The 23,843-nt window shown below is 39.7% G+C and overlaps 1 pseudogene; it reads right to left on the reverse strand.

The window, feature by feature from the left end:
- Window positions 1-1,496: 1,496 nt before the first annotated feature.
- The window catches only part of LOC130456917 (NAD-dependent protein deacetylase sirtuin-3, mitochondrial-like), a 50,862-nt pseudogene continuing 28,515 nt past the window's right edge, over window positions 1,497-23,843 (reverse strand).

Raw genomic sequence — 23,843 nt, forward strand, 5'->3', positions numbered from 1 at the left:
GGGGGTGAGAGGAGGGGAGAAAGAACATGAATCATTTAACCATGGGAAAAATTTTCTTAATCAATTAAATCAAATTTTAAAAATTTAAATTAAAAAAAATTTTAATCTATGATCTCTGGAGTTTGGGGTTTGTTTGTTTGGTTTGGCTTGGTTTCCACATATTTATTGGACTATTATATTCCTCTTTGCTATTTCTGCGTATTGGCTTGGGTTCTGGGAACATGGATATGCTGTTTTGACCCTTGCATGTGGTTTTAATTCTACCTGTAGAGAGACAGCAGAATATAGTAGTAGAGGACTAGTTCTGGAATCAGGTTGGAACTTGCTCATGACACTCACTATCTCTAGGATCTTGGGCCTGTTCCTTTAACTCTCTTGGCCTCAGTTTCCTCACTTGCAGAATGCGAAAGTTGTACTTGATGACCCTCTTGTGGACCCTTCCAGCTCTGATTCTATGATCTCATGATTCATATTCTATAACCCACCAGGTCATGCTTTCTTGACTCCACGTTGTATCTTCTGCTTGGATTATTGATGTATATTTGCCTGTGAGTGGCTCCTGGGCTACTAGATAAATCTTTCTACCTATTTCTGTTGTATTGAGTACTAGCTTAGACATTGATTTTAAATCAATCACATCAGTCTGTCTCTCTCTTTCCTATTCCCCAAGTCTCCTATCTCTCAGTTCTATCCTGGATTCCCCTTCCCAACCCTCCACAGTCAACTCCCAGATCTCAGCTTCACAGGAAGAGAGCTCCAATAAGCTCATCATTGGGAAATCTCATCATCTTGCAAAATCCAGTCAGCTACTAGTCATCCTCCTTGTTGCCTTCTGGCTGCTCTGATTGGAGACTAAAGGCACAAACTCCTCTATTGAAGGAGGGGGGAAAGACTGAGATCTCCTTTCCCAATGCCTGACTCTATTCATTGTGGAGTTCTTTGCCTTTTCTACCAATTCCCCCACACTGAGTATTCCCTCACCACCACCCTTTTCAGCTTTCTTTTGTATATTATCTTCCTGTTAGATTGTGAGCTCCTCGAAGTCATGGACTGTCTTTGTATCCCCAGAGCTTAGCCACTGTGCCTAGATGAATAAATGTAGATGCTTCAATAAATGTTTTATTGACTGGGTTTCCATTTGAGAACTTGAATTCATGGCTCAGATGAAGGAAGAGGTGGGGTGAGCCACAGGAATGAGAAGAGAGAAGAGTGGTAGGGACATAGCCAGAGGGGGGTAGTGTGTGGGCAAATACAACTCCCCACCCCCATCCCAGACCTGCCCTGGGTTCTGTACTATCTTGATTGCCTCTCAGAAGGCCTCTTGTTTGTTTCTCTTTGGATGAGGTCTTCTATCTTCTTGGTCCAGCCTAGGGCCCTCACCAGCATTTATACTCCAGCTGGGCCACATTGTTGTGACAAGGGCATCACGCAAATGGTCCCACCAGCTCATAACTGTTCAGCACTTGAGGGGCAGACTTTTGGGGCAATTGAATAGGCTACACCACCTCCAGAGAGGTCCCAGTGATGATGAGCAGATTGCAATGGGGCATCCGGTTATGTGCAGGAAGAACCTTTGTAAGGAGTTGCTCCCCCAAGAAGATGCCAACTCAGGGAGGGGGGAGGGAAGAGGGGAGAGAAAGAACATGAATAATGGAGCCATGGAAACATTTAATTAATTAATTAATTAAAACAAAAAAGAAGATGATGCCAAGCTCAATGAACTCTGTGTAGATGGGACCACAGGGGACCCTATCTGCCAGCACATCCACTGGAAACTCCTCCCTGGAAATGATTACCAGCCAATAGGGCAGGTGGCAGAGGCAAAAGTGCCATGAGCTTCTACCAGTTTTGTAGCAGGAATGCCAACTACTCTCTCTATCTGATCAGTGTTCTGAGTGTAAAGTCTCAGAAGTAGCCCCTTGTCATGAAAGCAGGTAGAGAAAGTAATAAGCCAGCTTGGCCTATAGTTCCCAAGGAAGAGTTCCTTGGTCAAAATAAAAAAAGGTCTTTATTTTTTTTTGTTTTTTTTTTTTTGCAAAGTTACAAATTTATTGGTTTGGAAATAAATACAAATATCTCATTAAGAAACCTTTCTGGATAGACTTGACACCCTACTGTCCACCACTGGTTCTCAGTCACTCCTGCTTCCTCAACAACTCTTCTGCCCAATGACCATGTGAAGCCTCCAAAGGATGGAGGCTCTAGCAAGTGACGTCTCCCCAGGCGGGTCATCCTCTAAAAATATACTTTCTACCAACTCTGAAGTGCCTGGGTATCAAATGGCCAGGTCCCACAGACTGAATTGCAATTAACATCATTCCAAAAGGAAAATTCATAGTTAGCTAAAAGCATAGGTCCAAAAGCCAGCAGTCCACAAAAAGAAAAAAAGGTCTTTAAAAGAAGAAATCGGATTCTATTATGCCTTCAGTGTACTGGAGGTCATATTGCTCAAGATTGCTATAGAGGGTAGCTCAGTGGATTGAGAACCAGGCCTGGAGATCGGAAAGACAGACAGGAAATATTCATCAAAAATAAAAACAACAATCTAAAAGGGCAACTAAGTGGCACAGTGGATAGGGTGCCAGTCCTGGAGTTCAGGTCCAGGAGGACCTGAGTTCAAATCTGGGCCCAGACACTTCCTAGCTGTGTGACCCTGGGCAAGTCACTTAACCCCCATTACCTAGCCCTTCCTGCTCTTCTGTCTTGGAACCAATACACAGATTCTAAGATGGAAGGTAAGAGTTTTTAAAAAAAGATTGCTCTAGAAGCTCCCTGGAGACCTGAAATCTGGGGTTGCTGATCCCGGCAACAACCATGACCACCACCTTCTGGCTGGCTTTATTCCAAATCAATTCTGCTATGTCCTGCAAAGAGAGCTTCTCTCTTCCATGGCTACTTCCTGCACCACAGTTGCTAGAGGTACTTGCAAAGAGGCAACCATGCTTCTCACATAGGAAGCTTGAGTGCCAAGAGAGAAGCACATTCACAGTTTCCCCTCCCAGGATTTTCTCTGATAGCACCTACTCCCACAAAGAGATGCTGCTGGATCCATGGAGAGCTTGGAGACTTCCCCAAACTCTGGAGACAGAGGCTTTCCAACAGGACATCTTTGACTACATAGACAGAGATACTGCCACCCATATGCTGTCACAAGCTTCCTTCATGGAAGCCCTGGCACCATGCCCAGGGTAGCCACAGCATGGCCCCAGATTTTTTTTAGGTGGGAAGTTGTTAAACCCTTACTTTCTGCCTTAGTTCACAACTCTAATATAACTCTCTATAGAGGCAAACAGGGCTAAGTGACTTGAGCGGACATCACAAGCTAGGAAGTGTCTGAGGTCACATTTGAACTCAGGTCCTCCTGACTCCAGGACTGGCCACTTAGCTGCCCTTTTAGGTTGTTGTTTTTATTTTTGATGAATATTTCCTGCCTGTTTTTCTGTCCCTCCCGAAGACAAGGAAATATTCTATTGTCCCATTCTGATCTGGGTGAAACAACAAAATGAACTTTTATGACCCTGCTAATCCCCAGCATATGCACCAAGACCATTTCTAAAATGTTTGTACTCAGCCAAAGCAAAGAGATTTAATCAGCCTCATGGCGAGCATGTTAGATGCCTGGGACACATTGTAGGAGTGAAAGCTGAATTGTACTTGCAGCCTTTTGTATCCCCCAGTTTCTCCAAAGTACAAAAATAGGAAGGTGAGAGAGAGAGAGACAGCTCAAATTCCTGGCTCCGACAAATGCATCCAGGGGAGAGAAAGAGAAAAGAATGGGAGAAGGGGGAGGGAAGGGAGGAGGAAGGAACACACATACCTACGTGCATACACATATACGCAGCGAAAGAGAGAAAGGAAGAGAAAAACCAGACTTTTAAGGTCAAAACAATGAGAATAACATGAAAATGCTGCCAGGGAAATTGGAGTAAGATGGCAATGAGGTTGGCAAAATGACAACCATGCCAACATTTTCTTATTGCCAATATCACTGATATATTGACTTACCAGGAATGCAGTGATGGGCTGTGTGATGCTAGAAATTTGTCCAATCCACAATAAAACAACTGAGGCAGAGCTTGAGTTAATAACTTTATTAGAAGGACCTGGCCCCCTCCAACAAATAGGATCTTAGACCTTCCTCAAGATCTAAGGTCCTGATCTTTGCCAGAGTCCAGCTTTTATTCTCTTCAATGCCTAGTCCCATCCTTTGGTCAATCTAGGTATCAGTGAGTGATCCCAATGGTGGGCTTCATTGGTTTGCTCATAGGTCATGTTGTTACCAAACAGTAGGATGTCACGTAACAATCAGCTCATCTACCCCATTTTGTGCCAATTGCCTTATCGTCAAGTCTGCTTCATCAATAGACCCACTTTAATTTCTTGTATTGGCAGTGCAGCTTGCTTAATATGGGTCATAAGAGAAGCAACAATGGGTAGAAGGGTTTTTCCCCCATATTTAATGTATCATGGGACTTTCCACTGGGGCTTGTGACATCTGTGTGGAGGCTCCTTTCTAGGCATGTGGATTCCCTTCAAGTCATGTTGACTTAGAAAAAATTTGACATAGACCTCTTGAGGGGAAAGACTTTTTGATAATCATTAAACTATGAACTCTAACTATGACTAGTGATTTCTTATTACTGTTTGTTAATAAGTAACTGATCACTATCCCTGTGGAATCACATTGAACTAGATGATACTGATTAGGACTAAGCAGGGATAAAGTTATTGATGTAAGATGGACAAGGGTCTACTAAAATAGGTAGGGGTTATTTCTCACAGATGATGTCCCCATAGAATGCCCTTCAAAACTCTCAGAAGGAAGATCATATGGGTCAATGGGGATATGATTGGGGATGTAGACTCTAAATGATCACTCCATTGCAAATATTAATAATATGGAAACAGGTCTGGATCAATGACACATGTAAAACCCAGTGGAATTGCTTGTTGGCTATGGGAGGGGGTGGGAAGAGGAGAGGGAAAGAACATGAATCATGTAATCATGGAAAAATATTCTAAAGTAATTAATTAATTTTTTTCAAAAAATAATAAAAGAAAATAAAATATCAAAAAAAAGAAGGAAGATCTGAGGACCATGACCATCATGGCACATGCATGTGGCACATGGCATATGGGGGTGGGGGTGGCAAGTATTTTCATTATACACATCAGCATAGTAGAGACTCTGGTGTCTAGACAACATGCACTTAAATTATGTCTGATATTTCTTACCTATGTAACTTGGGCAAGTCAATTAACTTCCCTGGATCTCACTTTCTTCACATGTAAAATGAGAGTATTGGGGGGGGGGGCAGCTGGGTGGCTCAGTGGATTGAGAGCCAGGTCTAGAGACAGGAGGTCCTAGGTTCAAATCTGACCTCAGACACTTGCTAGCTGTATGACCCTGTGCAAGTCACTTGACCCCCATTGCCTAGCCCTTACCACTTTTCTGCCTTGGAGCCAATACACAGTATTGGCTCCAAGACAGAAGGTAAGGGTTTTAAAAATAAAAGAATAAAATAAAATTAAAATAAAATAAAATGAGAGTATTGGACTAGTTGACCTATCTGGTTCTCTCTAGTTCTAGATTGATAATCTTATAACCCTAATCCATAAAACTGACAAAGGAATTTGTGTGGATGTGGTCAGACTTTTTCACCATGGACATATACACACACACGAGGAGCAGAGAGGGCTGAGTCTTCCGAGGCTGACCCTCTGGCCTTGGAACAACAACACAGCTCTCATCAGGGAAAATTAGACAGGATAAAGGAGACATTTCCAACCATCCTCTCAAATGAAATGATGTGTAGGAGAAAGAAGCTTAAACTCTGGGACCATGAGAACAAAGAATGATTTCTTTGGGTAGAAAAAGTATTGAATTTAGAGCCAAGGGATCTGACTCCTGCTTCTGACACTAATAGGTCATTCCCTGCATCCTGGGCCATCACTAGTTTTCCTGACTTTTGTTTTGCCACTGGACTCCAATGACCCTGACAGAGTGAGGTTGATGTCTTTGTCTGACTTCTCCTCAATGAAATCCAATTCACTCGCAAGTCAACATGTCACTCTGTGATATCGCTGGCCATCTTCAAAAACAAAGGGTGAACCCCAAGAAGATATGTGTCTTTGGTCAAGTCACTACTTCATCTCCATGACTCAGTTCCAATAGGCATGTCAAATCAGGTAAATGAACAACTTTGGAAAAATCTCAGAATATTAGAGGTAGATAACAGAGACAATAAAATGTCAGGATGTACTTGGAGTGATTGCCTTCTAACTGGGGAAACTCTTGCCAGTCAAGGATCAAAAAACTTACAGAGAAGGGATGGCCAGATTGCTCAGTGATTAAGGACTAGACCTAGAGATGGGAGATCCTAGTTTCAAATATGGCTTCAGACACTTAGCTGTATGACTCTGGGCAAAAAGGTATGACTTACCTTTGTTTGCCTCAGTTTCCCCATCTGTAAAATGATCTAGAGGAGGAAATGGCAAACCACTCCATTGTCTTTGCCAAGAAAACCACAAATGGGGTCATGGAGTGTCAGACACAACTACAAAACAGTTAACTACTGAAGTTAAAGACATTGGCAAAGAATTTATGAACTGATCTAAATTTTGAGTGAGGGTGTTGATGAGGAAGGAAGCAGAGGGGTGGGAAGCTGCCAAGTTGAGGCTCATCTAGTATTATTCATTATGAATTCCCTAGTATTGTAAGGAAATCATTTTGTTGTTTAGTCATGTCTGAATTCTTAATGACTCCTTTTGGAATTTTCTTGACAAAGATATTGGAATGGTTTGTCATTTCTTTCTCCAGCTCATTTTATAGATTAAGAAACGGAAACAAACAGGTTTAAGTGACTTTCCCAGAGTCAACAGAGCCAGTAAGTATCTGAGGTAGGATTTGAACCCAAGTCTTCCTGACTCTTGGCCCAGTGATCTGTTCACTGCACCACCTAAGCTACCCCGTAAGAAACCATAGGCGGGGTTTTTTTCCCCTTTGTTTTCTCTTTCTATTCTTAGACTAACTAGCTGGTCAGTTTTCTAATGTTTTTCCTGAACAAATCTCTGGACTCACTCTTACAACCCTTTCTTGAACTTGCAGAATGTGTTTCTAGAAGTAGCTGCTACTACTACTACTTTTAGAATTTTAAGTAACCCTGAAGGAATGAAGAGGGGATCTAGTACTATCAGTCATTAATCCCTCCCCAACATCACTTAGCTAATTAACTTCATTTACTTAGAAAGTATAGCAAGAATGATGGCGCATGTATAATCTATATCATATTGCCTGCCATCTTGGGAGGTGAGAGAGGAAAGAAGAGGGAAGGAGGAAGAGAGCATGGATTGCAAAATGTCAGAAAACAATTATTAAAAATTGTATCTACATTTAATTTGGAAAAAAAGTATAAGAAAAAAAAAGAAAGTATAGTAAGAATCAAAGTTCAACAACCTGCCAAATCAAGAGCACGCTCAGTTTTACCACCTTGGTGCCTAAGAAGAAGGGAGTCAAAATGAGAGTTACAAAACATGCCCCCAAACAAGTTCACCTCTGGATGTGGCATAGCCAGTGGACTTATAAGACACACTGTCTTTACTGCCTGACTGATTAATTGCTAGACTGAATCAGATGGGTTGAATCTCTGGGCTAGCTACTCTCTTCATTCAGCTACTGCTGCCACCAGCTCTGACTACTGAAGAAATTTTGGGGTGTTTTTTTTAAACCCTTACTTTCTGTCTTATCTATTCGAAGTATCTATTCTTATCTATTTGGAATATCAATTGTATCAGTTCTAAGACAGAAGAGTGTTAAGGGCTAGGCAATTAGGGTTAAGTGACTTGCACAGGGTCATACAGCTAAGACGTGTCTGAGGTGAGATTTGAACCCCAGACCTCCCATCTCCAGGTCTGATTCTCTATCCACTGAGGCACCTATCTTTTGACCTTTCCAAATCTCACAAGGTCATTACCTGGTCTGTCCTATCTTCAATTCTTTTTTAGTTAAGATCAAGAAAGAATGAAACACCATAGATTCAGAAGTCACAGGATTTCAACATTCATGTGTTAACCAAGTGGTGGAGATAATTAGTTCAGTGATGGTGAACCTTTTAGAGATAGAGTGTCCAAACTGCAACCCTCATGCTGTATAGGAGCTATCCCCTCACCCCAGACAGGGAAGGGAGGAAGCTCTCCCATTGGGCTGCTAGGTAGAGGGGCAGGTGAAGTGAGATATGTCCTCAGTAACATAGAGAGGGGGAGGAGAGCAGCCTTCCCTGACTTGCGTGCCATAGGTTCTCCAACATGTAGTTAACCCAACAGGGGAGATAAGGGAATCAATGGCTACTGGCAAGTCACCATCACTTCTAATATAGCTACTTCTCCCCAATATGGTAGCTATATCCATTCTTGCCTAATTTATTATTAAAAGACTAAGATTTTGTTTGTTCAAGTCTTTTGTGTATACATACAATTCTGAATCATCAGCCAGTTAAAGACTTTCCATCACCACAAAGTAAACTAACAGAAGGCAGTTAAGGAATACTTGAGAAAACTCATTTGAGGAGGGAAAGGTCCCCTCCATCAACATCAACAAGCATGCTCCCCAATTTCCAGATGAATTCTCATAAGCAAAGAATAATGCATATGACTTAAGGACTGGGTCCTGATTTACCAATCCTCCCATTAGACTTTTTCCCCAAGCTTTTATCTTCCATCTTATAATCAATAGCATATTTTAGTTACAAGGCAGAAGAGCAGGAAAGACTAGACAATGGGGGTTAAGTGACTTGCCTAGGATCACCCAACTAGGAAGTATCTGAGACCAGATTTGAACCCAGGACCTCCTGTCTCTAGGCCTGGCTCAATCCACTGAGCCATTTTGTTGCTCCCCTTAGTGTTAGTCTCTGAGGTCACTTTAAACATGATTTGGATGCTCAAGTACTGATATCTTTTATATCACTGAATCTATGATGGTATATGAGCAATATGTATGTTGTATTACTTGCACTCTGTTGTCTACAATGCAACCAGAGCCCACACAGTTATAGCAACCCCTCTAGTCTATCCCTGCTCCCCTTCCACTTAGGAAATAGTTCCCCTGGGAAATGACTATCCCAGGATCAAGGTATTCTGTGGCTCTGTAACACTAAAACAAGATTTATTCGGGTTCTCCATTAAGTGCTGTGCTCCATTTTGTTTTCTCAAGAATTTCCTAAAGGAAATTCCTCACCCATACTGACCCATTTTGGATCTGGTTTTCTTGTGAGTCTCCTCAGAGGTCAGGACAGTTCAGATTTGTATTTATTCATTTAAGATATTTTTAATTACAATGAGCAGGGTGATTGGGACCTCTGGGTAGAGAGGCTTGCAGCTGCAAATATTTATCAGTAATGTTAGTATTTTCATTACTGATAATCCTGGCAAATGAGAAACTGTAATCCCGAGGATTTATTTTACTAATTGAAAAAGTATTAGAAACCAAACAGAGCAAGAGACCCAGCTACCCTAGGACTGCTCCTCTGATATCAAGGATGCTTTGTGTCACCTTCAATATGTCTTTCCCATTTGTCTGAAGTGAAGGCCAATTCAGGCCAACAAAGTCATCAAGAGAGCAAAATGGACTTTGTTTTCTGACAAACAGGAAAGCAAGATGAGAAGGGTCTTTGGGATACAATTGAGTGAAGAGGCTAGGAAAAGTAGGGCAGCTGCATTAGGCACATCCCATGAGAAGTGAAGAGCATTCCTCTCCAAGTTGCCTCCCAGTGATTCTATCCAAAGTATCAAGGCTTAGCTGGGAGAGAAAAAGGCAGGATTAATAATGATAAGAACAACATTTGTATAGTGCTTTAAGATATACAAAGAACTTTATAAATATTATCTCACTGATCCTCAACAACCACCTTGGGAGGTAGATGCTATTATTTTCATATTACAGATGAGGAAACTGAGAGTCAATGAAGTTAAAGGATTTGTTCAGTCAAATAGCTAGTTAGTATCCGAGGCTGGATTTGAACTCAGAACTTCCTGCCTCCAGTGTTCTATCCACTTTACCAGCAAGCCACCCACCATAGTTGTCCTTCCCACTCAAAGAATACCAAAGTGACATCACCGATGATGACTTTTGATTCACATATAAATTGGATTTAAGCAAGGCAGAATTGCACAAAGCCATCAGCCTCACTCATCCAGGGTCATCACAGTCGGGTGGCAAGACAAAAGTCAGGATGACTGGTGATGACCCAGGATACAAGGATGACCTTGGCTTCTTTGATGTCTAACCAAGCTCCTCAGCACCTGCTTCCAACACTTTCATGGTCATTAAAACAAATTGTTCTCATCTACCCCTTCCACTGGGGGAAATTTTCACATACCTGGGGTAGACGACCCTCTAACTTGCTGATCAGTTTGAGGTCTGTTAGTTTCCTTCAGCCTTGCTTATTCTTCTGCTGAAATGGTTTACTGAGGTGTGGCCACTGTGTATGCTACAACTTCTTGGAGTCACAGGTGAGATCTTGGCAGTAAGTAGGCACCAGAAGAGGAAAGCAGCCCTGAAGGGGGGTTAGCAAGCCTCACACCAGTGGTACTCATCTTCCCTGAACAGCCTGTGCACCTCCATATGCCATGAATGAATGAATGAATGAATGAATGAATGAATGAAAAAGTGAATAAAAATGTATTAAGCTCTCACTATGAGGACACAATACAAAAGGAAGACAATGACCCCAGGTGGGTACAGAAGACATAGAGGCTGAATCAAATGGCTACTTCCTCTAATATTCTCCATTCTAAGTTGCTATTGTGTGGAGGAGGATGTAGCAATAGTGTATACATTATATATCCCAGCTCGATTCAGAACTGAGATTTATCACTCAGTTCCTATACCCAGAATGAGAGAGGCTCAGTTGAACTATTGAAGAATTGTCCAGTTGAAGAGCCCACAGCAGCTTACTATAGAGGGGACCTCTCTCAGGATCCAAGGATTGGAACTCTCAGACTTTTTTTTAACCCTTACCTTCCGTCTTAGAATCAATACTGTGTATTGGTTCCAAGGCAGAAGAGAGACAAGGGCTAGGCAAGTGACTTGCCCAGGATCACAAAGCTACAAAGGGTCTGAGGCCAGATTTGAACCCAAGACCTCCCATCTCTAGTCCTGGCTCTCAATCCAATCTCCAGCTGCCCCCTCCCAGACTTTTATTTTTTATTAGTATTCGTAGATCTTACTTCTAGAACCTTCTGCCACCCCATCCTTTTTTCTCCCCTAGCACTGCTAATGTTAGAAGGAAGAAATATATTTAGAAGGTAATAATACTAGAAGGAAGAAATATATTCAGGTAGTTATATTTAAAATAATTTTACAAAGTTTATTCTTCCTGCAAAAGCCATTTAGGGATATATGAGGCAATGTGGTATAGTCTGACTGGGCATTTTAGTCCTGGATCCAGTTCAAAGTAACTATCTGACCCTGGGTAAGTAACTTCCCTTCCCCTGGTCTTTTATCCTCTTTAAAATGAACTATCTGAGTTAGAAGGCCCTTTCCAGTTCCTAAATCCTGTGATCCTATTCCATTTTTTTAAATTCTTACCTTCCATCTTAGAATCAATTCTGTGTATTGGTTCCAAGGCAGAGGAGTGGTAAGGGCTAGGCAATGGGGGATAAGTAACTTGCCCAGGGTCACACAAATAGGAAGTTTCTGAGGCTAGATTTCAACCCAAGATCTCATTTCTTCAGGCTGGGATCTCTATTCACTGACCCACCTACCTGCCCCTCTGTTATTCTATTCTGATACTAGCATGAGGTATCTACACCCTCTGTATCAATTCAAATCTTTCATATAGGCATGAAGACCTCTACTCATATGATAAAATGATTTATTCATGCCAACCTGCTCTCATGCTGGGAGGTCTGAATTCCCAGAAAAAGACCAATACCACATCATTACATCCATATTCTCTCAGGATCCTGAGTCCCTTGACTCATCATTTTAGCTTTTGAACCCCCATTGGTGTGCTTATATTTATACATATCAGCCACTCACAAGGATGTCATTTTAAGAACTTAAACAAAATCATTCCCTTAGAAAAAGAGCTAAAAAGTGATAATAGCATCATAGTTGTTCATATATTAAAGCAAATGTAGTAATGGCAAATCCATTACAGTCTACACTTAAACCTGGGTCATATTCCTCCCAAATATACTTCATATATATGGAGGAGAGTGGACAGATAGAAACTTGGCAGAGATACAAATGAGGGAGGAAAACTGATGTGTCTGAGGGAAATTCACAACTCTGAAACACGGACTTTGATTGGTCATTGGTTCTTTTGGGAACGTCTGCATCACATGAATGAAGCTGCTTCTCTGGTAAATGTTTATCTGCTGATCTTTCTTCTGGAGAAATCTTCTTTTCTTTTCTTGAACCAATGCAACATTTACACACAACTTACAACCACCCTTTAAAAGGCATTGAGAAAAAGAGTTATACCACCAAATAGCTCCTTTTAAACCAGAGAACAACCAAAAAAGAAAAAATCCTGGCAAATTAGTGGTAGAAAAATCTGTGATGAAAGAAAGAATTGGAGTCTGAGGTATGAGAAGTTGGGTATGAAGACTTATAGAATCTTTAAATTTTAGAGCTAGGAGGAACCTTAAAGATCATTTAGCTGTCAGTCAATCTTGAACGAATGTTGGTATTTCCCATTTCTACATTCATCTGAGAAGTGACATAACAATACATAATGGAAAGAGTATTTAGCCCTGAAGTCAGTAGAAATCTGAGTATGGATTCTAGCTCTGGCATTTAAACACATTTAGGTAATATTAGGCAGTTCTCACCTCTCTGAGCATGAGGATTTCTCTTCTGCAAAAGGAGGTGGTACAATGCCTGAAGTCAGGAAGATCTAACTTCCTGAGTTCAAATCTGGTCTCAGATATTTACTAGCTACATGACCCTAGGCGAGTCACTTAATTCTGTTCACCTCATCTATAAAGTGAACTGGAGTGGGAAATGGCAAACCATTCCAGTATCTTTGCCAAGAAAACCCCAAATTGAGTCACAAAGAGTCAGACTGACTGAAATAACTGAAAAACAACAATCCCCATATCATAGGGATATTCTGATGAAAGTCCTTTATAAACCTCAATATGATAAACTGGTAAACAAAGTACTTTATAAACCTTAATATGAATGTGAATTATCAGTATTAATTCATTGACAACTAGCATCAGATAGTGGATCTAGGCTAAACCTCAGGTTTAGATCAATCTGGGTTCAAATATTATCTCTGATATATATTATCTGTATGAACACAGGCAAATCACTTAACTTCTCAGTGTCTCAAATGAAGGCAGTTTCCATGCTGGAAGTTCCCCCCCTAATGAAATCACAGCCAGATTGCCCATTTCTTTTTACCAAAAAAACAAAATTCAACATGTTTATTGAATGCTTACTGTGTACAAGGGATTCTACTGATCACTGGGGACAATAAATGTAACACTGCCCCAGCCTTCAAGGAGCTTATACTCTAGCTCATTTCTTTTCTTCTGACATTAGGACTCCTACTTTCTAACATTTAGCTGTTTAATGAATTCAATAGACATTTATTAAATTCTTGCTTTGTACAAAGCGGTCTCTACAACTGGTGAATGGCTTCTGCTTACCTTATATCTGACCTTATATCAATTGACTGACCTTATATCTTTCATCCTACTCATCAGAGTCCAAGCATATCTCCCAAAAGGCAGTAGGTGGTTATGATGATTCATCTTTAAAGCCCCACCTCAAGAGTCAGCTAAATGGCTCAGTGGAGTGAGCCAGGTCTAGAGAGAGGAGGTCCTAGATTCAAATCTGACTTCAGACACTTTCTACCAATGTAATCCTAGACACGTCGCTTTGTACCCATTGCTTAGCTCTTACGACCCTTTTACCTTGTAACCAGTACAGTATTGATTCTCTAAGATGTAAGGTAAAGATTTCAATAAATAAATAAAGTCTCCCCTCCACTGTTTGTGGCTATTTCACAAACAGGCAAGTTGCCCAGCCTCTTAGCTACGTGATATGGAATGACTTATCAGCTCACTGTCTAGTGTGTTTCCAAGATGCCAAGGTTTCTCGGCAACATATTTTCACCTTGCTGAAATTCTTTACAAGGGACATGAGCATCATACCACCATTTGTTTCTGTCAGAAATATTTTAAGTTGAACTCATTACTGATTGGTAGACTTCCTTCAGCTGATCTCTTAGTTAAGAGATATATTTTTGAGTTGGGCATTACTATATCTTCACCATTTTCTGAGACTGCAAAGTATGTCATCAGGGAAACATTACTCATGTTGACTCCATCCAAAGATGACTTTGGGTCTAAACCAACATAGATAGTTTTGTCTTAATCAGGTTATCAAAAAGATGAGAATGAATAACTTACCATTTCCAAAAAGACTCATAGCTTGAACATTTTAATCATACAGTGCTAAATGGGAGAGAGATCCTGAAGCACAAACAGAAATCTCAGTAGTGTGAATGCATGGTATTTCTAGCACAAACACAGAATGCTAGTAGGAGTAATGTCTTGGGCTTTACACTGTGTTTGCTGATATTTGGATGACAGGTATACCTATGTTGGGTCTAAGTTGAAAAGGAATCCACCATTGCTAGTTCTGCCCCCATACAGAAGAAGAAAAATTCAGTTCCACATAGCAGCTAAAGATAACTACCACACACACAAAAAAAATGGAAAATGAGGGGATGCCCTTCATTTTATTTTTTATTTTTTATTTATTTTTATTTTATTTTTTAAATAATATTTTATTTGGTCATTTCCAAGCATTATTCATTTTCTTTTCCTCCCGCTCACCCCCCATAGCCGACATGTGATTCCACTGGGTGTCACATGTGTTCTTGATTCGAACCCATTTCTATGTTGTCAATATTTGCATTAGAGTTTCGTTTAGAGTCTCTCCTCTTTCATGTCCCCTCAACCACTGTAGTCAAGCAGTTGCTTTTCCTCGGTGTTTCCACTCCCATAGTTTATCCTTTGCTTATGCATAGTGTTTTTTCTCCTAGATCCCTGCAGATTGTTCCGGGCCATTACACCACCACCAATGGAGAAGTTCATTACATTCGATTATACCACAGTGTATCAGTCTCTGTGTACAATGTTCTCCTGGTTCTGCTCCTCTCGCTCTGCATCACTTCCTGGAGGTTGTTCCAGTCTCCATGGAATTCCTCCACTTTATTATTCCTTTTAGGGGATGCCCTTCAATTGGGGATTGGCTGAACAAATTGTGGTATATGTTGGTGATGGAATACTATTGTGCTCAAAGGAATAATGAACTGGAGGGATTCCACGTGAATTGGAATTACCTCCAGGAACTGATGCAGAGCGAAAGGAGAAGAACCAGGAGAACACTGTAAACATAGATGGATACACTGTGGTACAATTGAATGTAATGGACTTCTCTACTAGTAGCAATGCAATGATCCAGAACTATGAGAAAAAACGCTATCCACATCCAGAGAAAGAAATGTGGGAGTAGAAACACCAAAGAAACACAACTGCTTGATCACATGTGTCGATGGGGGTCATGATTGGGGATGTAGACTCTAAATGATTGCCCTACTGCAATTATCAATAACATGGAAATAGGTCAATCAATGACACATGTTAAACCAGTGAAGTTGCTCCTTGGCTGTGGGAGGGGGGTGAGAGGACAGGAGGGAAAGAACATGAATCACGTAACCATGGAAAAATTTTCTTAATTATTGAATTAAAAATTTTTTTTAAAAACATAACTGCCATATCCCCCAAGTCATCTCTTTTCTAGGCTAAATGCTATCATTTGGCATAGATGGCATCCTCATCAAATTTACAGTGACACAAAATTGGGAAGTATGAAGAATTGGATGGCAAAGTCAGGATCCAGAGACCTTGACAGACTATAATATAGGGTTGACTCTAATAAGATAAAATTAAATAGAAATTCATGTAAAGTTTTAATGCTTACATTTAGAAAATTGATTTCACAAATATAATATGGGGGAGGCATAAGTACATGGGAATTTTTCCACAAAAGATCTGAGAATTTTAGTGGGCCAAAAGCTCAGTGTGAGTCAGCAGTACAATGTGGCAGCCAAAAAAGCTAAATTCTATCTTGGGCTGCATTAACAGAGATTATTGTTGTTGTTTGTCCTTTGTTTTTGAAGAGGATGAAGGACATCATAGAGTGATGTATTAGCTTGTGCATGAATTGCAATTAAATGAGGCAGTCACACAAAGTTGTCATCCTCACTATCTATTCCAGAGTTATCCACTTCCAGTGGCAAGACAAAAGTCCAGGTGACTGGTGATGGCTAGGGATGCAGTGAATGACCTTGGCTTCTTCAATGTCTTAAGCACTCCACAGCACCTGCTTCTGCCACTTTAAAGGATTTTGGAACAAATCATTTTCATGTGCGTATTCCCCTGGGGAAAGTTTTCAAATGCCTGGGGGGAGACAGTACTCTAACTCACTGATGGGTTTGAGGCCTGTCAATTACCCTCAACATGGTTTAGACCTTGTGTTTAGATGGTTTATGAGTGTGTGGCCACTACACTACAGGCCCAAAATCAAACCACAAGCTTCTTCCTAATTAAGGGAGGAATGACTTCCAAGAATGAGGTGGTCTAGTCTCACCATACAATGATAGGTAAAAGCATCATTCTCAAACTTTTTAATCTCAGGATCCCTTTACACTCTTAAAAATTATTGAGGATCCCAAAGAGCTTTCATTTCTGTGAATTACATCTATGATATTGCCATATTGGAAATGAAAACTCATATAGTTTAAAATATTTATTAATCCATTTCAGAAAACAGTAATAAGCCCATTTTATGTTAACCAAAGTAACATTTTTATGAAAAATAACTACATTTTTTCAAAACAAAAAAATTCATGAAAAGAATGGCATTGCTTTGCATATTTTTGCAAATCTCTTTAATGTCTGGCTTAATAAAAGACAGTTGGATTCTCATATCTGAGTCTGCAGTCAATCTGCTGTAATATGTTGTTTTGGTTGAAGTATATGAAGAAAAATCTGGTTTCACAAAGATATTTCTTTGGGAAATGGAGGAGTAGTTTAATGAGAAAACAATATCTTAATATTGTTATGAAAATAGTTTTGACCTCAAGGACATTTTGAAATGGTCTTGGGAACTTCCAACTTTACAGATCACAATTTGAAGACCATTGAGCAAAGAAGGATAGCTACAATTGGTTTTGGTTTTGAAATCCTTATCTTCCATCTTAAAATGGATACTGTGTATGGATTCCAAGGCAGAAGAGTGGTAAGAGCTAGACAATGGGAGTTAAGTGTCTTCCATAGGATCACATAATTAGGAAATGCCTGAGGTTAGATTTGAACCCAGGACCTCCCATCTTTAGACCTGGTTTTCAATTCACTGAACCACCTAGGTTCACCAAGGCAACTATAATCATGAAGGGCCTTGAGTCCTTGTAATACAGGAATATATTGAAAAAACAAGGTTTTCTTAATTTGAAGAAGAGAAAACTTGGGGGAATCATGATAATTCTCTTTGCGGGTTGTCTTATAAAACAGGTTTTTTACATTTTTTTTGTCTAACCCCATAGGTCAGAATCAAGAATGATCGGTAGAGGTACCACCTTATAGCTAGCAAACTGGCCAATATGGCAGCAAAGGAAAGTGATAAATGTTGGAGGGGATGTGGCAAAATTGGAACACTAATGTATTTACCAGAATGGAGTTTGGAACTGATCCAACCATTTTGAAGGGTAATTTGGAACTATGCCCAAAGGACTTTAAAAGAATTTCCCTTTGATCCAGCCATACTACTGCCAGGTTTGTACCCCAAAGATATTAGAAGGAAAACTACTTGTACAAAAATATTCGTAGCCATGCACTTTGTAGTGACAAAAAAATGGAAAATGAGGGGATGCCCTTTGATTGGAGAATGGTTGAACAAATTGTGGCATGTGTTGGTGATGGAATACTATTGTGCTCAAAGGAATAATGAACTGGAGGAATTCCATGTGAACTGGAAAAACCTCCAGGAATTAATGCAGAGTGAAAGGAGCAGAACCAGGAGAACATTGTACACAGAGAATGACATATTATGGCATAATCAAACGTAATAGACTTCTCTACTAGCAGCAATGCAATGATCCAGGACAATCCAGAAGAACTTATGAAAAAGAATGCTGTCCACATCAAGAGAAAGAACTGTGGGAGCAGAAATATAGAAGAAAAACATATGATCAATCACATAGTTCTATGGGGATATGATTAGGGTTTTGATGTCAAACGTTTACTCTATTGCAAATATGAATAACATGTAAATAGGTTTTGAATAATGATACATCTATAACCAAGCAGAATTGCTTGTCACCTCCAGGAGGGGGGAGGGAAGAGGGATGGGAAAAATCATGAATCATGTAATCATGAAAAAATATTCTAAATTTTACAAATTAAAAAAAGAAAGAATGATGGGTCTACCCATCATTCTTTCTTTTTTTAATTTGTAAAATTTTTTGTTTTTTTGTTGTTTTTTTTTTAACTCTTACCTTCCATCTTAGAATCAATACTATATATTGGTTGGTTCCAAGGCAGAAGAGCAGTAAGGGCTAGGCAATGGGAGTTAAGTGACTTGCCCAGGGTCAGATAGCTAGGAAGTATCTGAGGCCAGATTTGAACCTAGGACCTCCCATCTCTAGACCTGACTCTCAACCCCCTGAACCATCCAGTTACTCCCTAGAATCTTTTTAAAAGGTCAATTTAGGCTTGATTTCTGGGGGGTAAAAATTCATGACTAGAACTATGCCAAAGTAGAATGAGTTGCTTTGAGAAGTGATGTGTTCCCTCTCTTTAGAAGTCTTTAGATGGAGGCTAGATGACAGTTTATCTGGTCTGTCATAGTGGGAATTCCTTTCAAATATGGGTTGAATTATATGACTCTGAAATTCCAAATTTTGTAAGCCTATAACTAATCTTTATGACATGAACTCCAAGTCCTTCACCATCCAGCTCTCCTCTGCTCTCCTTTGGCTGCTCTTTAACTTGTCAAAAGTCTTTCCTAAAATATCGTGGTCAGAATTGAAGATTATACTCCAAATGTGTCTGAGTATAGCAGAGTACATTGAGACTGTCAACTCTGTTTTCCTGGAAACTGTCTCTTGTAATGCAGCCCAATATGGCATTAGCTTTTTTGGATGCCACAGCACCCTGTTAAATCATAGTGAGCTTATAGCCCAATAAAAAATAAAAAGAGAAAACATTTTTTTCAGTCAAACTACTATAACTCTGCTATTTTGTATCTGAGAGGTCAATTTTGGGAGTATAAATGTAAGCATCTATATGTATCTCTTATAAATTTCATCTTATTAGATTTGGCCCAATGGTCTAGCTTATCAATGTCTTTTTGAATTCTGACTTGTATTCAGTATATTAGCTATCCCTCCCACCTTTGGTCATCCGAAAATTTGATAAGCTTACTATTTATACCGTTACCCAAGTCATTGATAAAAACATTGCACCATGAAGTTCCAAGTAAAGTTCTGTGTGGCACTCTGATGCCTTCCTTTAGACCCACTGAACATCAAATTATAAGTGGCTCCTCTTAGGGCCTGACCATTTTATTTGTTTTAATAGAGTGCCCAGTCTGGAATCAGAATAACTCATCTTCCTGAGTTCATCTAACCTCAGATATCACTACTGCATATGACCCTGGGGAAGCCACAACTCTGTTTGCTCAGTTTCCTCATCTGTAAAATAACCTGGAGAAGGAAATGGCAAACCACTCCAGTATCTTTGCCAAGAAAACTCTAAATGGGGTCATGAAGAATCAGACACGGCTGAAATGACTGAACGACTACCATTAGCAATCTTTTCCATTAAAAAAGCATGAGAGACTAACAGATGACTTCCTAAAATCTAAGTAAACTCAATATAACATTCCCCAGATTGGTCAATTTTGTTCTCCTATCAAGAAAGTAAATTAATTTAACCTAGAATGATCTGCTCTTAATGAAACCATCGTCTTTTTGTAATCACTGCTTCCTTTTCTAGATATTCACTTGCCATTACTTGAGTCAGTGTGGTAGAGTAGATGGAATGTCAGACTTGAAGTTTAAAAGACCTGAATTCAAATCCCACTTCAGAGAGTTACCATCTGCATCATACTGGACAAGTTAATTAAAGAGAAATTTATATGGATTTATTAAGAACCTTTATGTGCCAGGCACCATGCTACTTGTTTTACAAATATTTTCTTATTTGATCTTTAAAAAAAATCTAACCTTCTGTTTCTGAATCAATATTAAGTATCATCTCCAAGGCAGAAGAATAGACAATTGGGGTCAACTGACTTGCCTAACGTCACATAGCTAGGAAATGTCTGAGGCCAGAATTGAACCAGAGACTCTTGAACCAGAGACTCCTGGTCTCTGTGTCTGACACTCTCCCCACTGAGCTACCTAGCTGGTCCTTCATTTGAGCTTAACCTTTATGGATCTTATCTTCTTTAAATCTAATCCCTTTGCTTAAAATGAGGCACCTAAGTAGTCTTTTTGTACTCTAAATTCATGATCCTATAAGCAGTTGACTAATTTGGGACAGTCAATAATTAGTTTAACATCAAATATATGTATGAGGTAGAATTGATATGGAAGTCTCTTGGGGAACAGGGGAGAGGTGTTAAACTGACAGTAATGAGAGTCAATTCTAGGCAGTGCCATGAAATTAGTTCTTATATAATTTATCTGGAAAGTCTGTGGAGGAATTGTTTAAGGGGCCCAGTATGTATTGAGCTTTTAGATATCCTTTAGGTATTTCTCTTCCAATTATTTTACCCTTATTTACTATCTTAGTAACAACCCTAGATAGAAAATAGAAGATTTAAGGGCTAGGCAAACAGGATTAAGTGACTTGCCCAGAGTCATACAGCTAGGAATTGTGTGAGGTCAGATTTGAATCTAGATCCTCTTGGCTCCAGGTCTGGTGCTCTATCCACTCTACTACCTAGTTGCTCTCTTCTGATATTTCTGCATCTCCTCAAAGGGTTTGTGTATCTATCTTCAGTGAACATGAGAAGCAGACAGTCAGAGAAACAAAAACAGAGACAGCAAACAGATAAAGAGACAGAAAAGGGGAGCTCTCTCAAAATTCTGACTAATAATCCTGGAAAAGCTTACCTTTACTGGATTTAGGCAAATGGCTTTGCTGTGCAATGATTCCCTGCTATGTTCCCCCTCCCACTCCCCTCCCTTCAACAAACACATTTTAAAGAAAATCAAATCAATTCTAAAACCCACAGCCTCTAGTGCTAAAATTCCATCTAGAGAAAAGGGGATTGGTTTTCATCAGCTGGGTGTGCTGGACAGCTCCCTCCCACTTACATGGGGCAACTTATTAACATTGAAATATCTGAACAATAAGAAAATATCGATGGTTCCTATGGTCAATACCAAGATTCATTGACCCAAGCAGCAAATATGGAAGATGGCAAATTCAAGGTCACTACCTGGAGGGACAAAAATAAATCTCAATAAGAACTCAAATAGAATATGAACATTGTTGTATATATTTTGTTAGCCTTCAATCAAATGATCAACAAGCATTTATCAAGTACATTCTATGTGCCAGACACTGTGCCAAGCCCTGGGGACATAAAAGGCAAAAAAGAATGAAACAATCTCCACTAACAATGAGCATTCTATCAGAGGAGACAACATTTGCATATATAAATCAATACAGAAAAATATTATCAGAATAAACAAATGATAAATATGGTATAGTTAATGAGAGAGAGCACTAAGTCATCAAAGGATTCAGAAAAGGGTTTGTTTAGAAGATGATGCTTAAGTTGCACAAAGAATTAAGCAAGGGCCAGGCAGCTAGGTGGCTCAGTGGATTGAGAGTGAGGCCTGGAGTTGGGAGGACTTGGGTTCAAATTTGACCTTACATACCTCCTAGCTATGTGAGCCTAGGATAAGTCACTTAACTCCCAATTACCTTGTTCTTGCTTCTCTTCTGTCTTAGAACTGATTCTTAAACAAAAGGTTGTAGAGATTAAAATAGTGGAAGACAAACTGTAGTAGATATAAGAGTGGTTGTTAAAATTGTGACCGCAGAAAATATGGTTTCAAGACAGTGTCTTGTTTTAAATCAAATATAAGGTGGTCGCCAGAGAAAAATTCCCAATTATTAAATATACCCAAGTCAGCTGGGTTTTATAGAGATTTTAATTCATACAAATGAGGAATTAAAGAAAGAGAGAGAGAGAGAGAGAAAGGAAATAATGAGAAAAGGATAGGCCGGCCCAGGGCCCAAGCCCTAAGAGAAAGATCAGTGAATTCTTTATCCACTCACCACAAGATTTGTCCAAGCAAGGATTCTAGTGTTCAGAGAGAGACACCAGTTCAGCCAGCTCCATCTCCAGAGAGAGATTCTTCTGACAGCCTCTTCCTTCAAGGCAGCTTTTCCTCTCCTTTTAAAGGAAATTTTCTCCTATGTCACCTCCCCTAAGTTCTCACATCTACCAATCACAGTAGACGTTTTCCAAAGGACTGACCATTCTTAATTCATACCTAAGAAGGCTTGAACTTTTGATTAAGTTCACACCTGAAAAACCTCTGAGTAAGTTTCTCACCTCTTTGCTCCTTGTAAATTCACAAGTTGCCTGACCTTTATAGGTACTTAGCACCCTTTTTGCATTCGATCTAAAAATAGGCACAGCTTAAGAACTTTTGCCTTACTATAAATATGGGTTTAACTATTTTTAATTGTTCAGCAAGGAGTTTCTTCCCCTAAAGCAGGCTTAAGTAGGGGTGGAGTAGAGATCTCACATTCCTGATCTAAGTTCCTTCATTGTTTAAAATGGGGAATGGTCTTAACCAAATCTTATGAAGTATGGTCTAAGAATTTTTAAGGTTCACAAGGTAAGGGTTTAAAAACATTAAGCAAGAAATTCTATGAGGTAGCAATGAGAAGGAATTGCATAACAGGTATGGGGATTTGAAGTTCACAGGTATGGAGATGAGACCTAACATTGTGAGGAACAGAGAGGACAGTTTGACTAGAGGTTCATGAATCTGAAAGATGGTGATGTATCTGAAGCTGGAAAATAGATTTGGAGACAGGTTTTAAAGGGCTTTGAAATTCAGCGTTTTTGAGGTACCACCTCACATCTATCAGATTGACCAATCTGATAGTAAAGAGAAGTGATAAATATTGGAGAGGATGTGGCAAAATAGAACACTAATACATTGTTGGTGGAGTTGTGAATTGATCCACTCATTCTGAAAAGCAATTTGGAATTATGTCCAAAAGGCTATAAAAGTGTATATACCCTTTGATTCAGTAATTATCACACTGTCTAAAGACATTTTTAAAAAAAGAGTAAAGGGCCTACTTGTACAAAAATATTTATAGCATCTCTTTTTGTGGTGGCAAAGAATTGGAAATAGAGAGGTATTCCTCAGTTGGGGAATGGTTAAACAAATTGTGGTATATGGTGGTGATGAAATAGTATCATGCTATAAGAAATGATGAACAGGCTGATTTCAGAAAGAGCTGAAGACCTACATGAACTGATGCAGAATGAAATAAGCAGAACCAGGAGAACATTGTACACAGCAATATTATATGATGATCAACTGTGAAAGATTTAGTTACTCTCAGCAATACAATGATACAGGATCGTTTGAAGGATATGACAAAGAATGCTATCCACATCCAGGGAAAGAACTGTTGGAATTGGATGCAGTCCAAAGCAGATGTTCTCATGGACCAGCAGTTCTACTTAGACCAGGGCATGTCTGGATGACTGACCT

The sequence above is a fragment of the Monodelphis domestica genome, chromosome 2 (genome assembly GCF_027887165.1).
Source record: "Monodelphis domestica isolate mMonDom1 chromosome 2, mMonDom1.pri, whole genome shotgun sequence".
NCBI classification, from domain to species: Eukaryota; Metazoa; Chordata; class Mammalia; order Didelphimorphia; family Didelphidae; genus Monodelphis; species Monodelphis domestica.